The sequence below is a fragment of the Aplysia californica genome, unplaced genomic scaffold (assembly GCF_000002075.1).
Source record: "Aplysia californica isolate F4 #8 unplaced genomic scaffold, AplCal3.0 scaffold00421, whole genome shotgun sequence".
Lineage (NCBI taxonomy): Eukaryota > Metazoa > Mollusca > Gastropoda > Aplysiida > Aplysiidae > Aplysia > Aplysia californica.
In genome coordinates, this window is record NW_004797691.1 from 237,997 (window position 1) to 239,004 (window position 1,008).

Here is a 1,008-nt window from a genome sequence, read left to right on the forward strand (position 1 = left end):
CCCTCAACCCCCCCCCTCAAAGAAAAAACTCCTCCCCAATCTCCCACCCCAATTTAAAAAAAACCGTTTTCTTGACACAAGATAATGCCACCGCAGTTCCTTTCCACACACAGCCTTAACTGAAATACCAAAATCACAGATGGAATGAATGGAGCAGTGTGACATTCTCTCAGGACAATTAATTGTCAGAATTGAAAAGAAACCTATAAAATCAAAGACTTCATTCAGCTGACAAACTTAATGGAAACCCTCAACACAGATGATGAGACAAATTTAATCTCATATTGCAAACTTGGCCACTTTTATATTTTGGCATTGGCCATTGGGCCCAGGCCTAAACGGATGGTGCTTTGATATAATATTTGATCAGTATAATATTTCTGTAGCTATGTACAAAGAACACGCACGAGACTGCCTTCAGCAAACATAATAACAAGGTTTCACATTACAGAAAAAAACATGTTTTAAAGTACATCTCATATTGTGTCTTCCTCGTCTTAGTTAAGTGGCCGGCACATGCACGAGCCAATGGACGCAAACCAATGAACGCATACCAGTGAACGCAAACCAAGCAACACCCCGTACCTGGAGCCTTGGCCTGGGTTCATTTATTATTTTAAAAAAAATTGTAACAGCCTGGGGGGATATCACATTTTATCTGCTTAGCATACATAGTCGGCACACGATGTACAGGGTTTTATTTTTCATGCAGAATTTTTATTTAACATCAAACTGGCATAGTATTTAATTTTGTATCAAATTCAAGTACACATTTTGAGAGAAATGTATTTATCTAATCCCATCACTCCAATCTTTCTCGGGCCAATGGAAAAATATTCGGCACAATCTAAATTTCTGGTCCCATGCCGCGCCCCGGGCCCGGCCTCATGATGTCTACTACACAAGCAGGAATTTCTGACGGTTTAGGAGGTTCGGGGCTATAGACCTGGGGCCAGATATCTGCGTGTGTGCGGCCCCTCAGGGTAGGGTGATTATCCCCCCCCAACC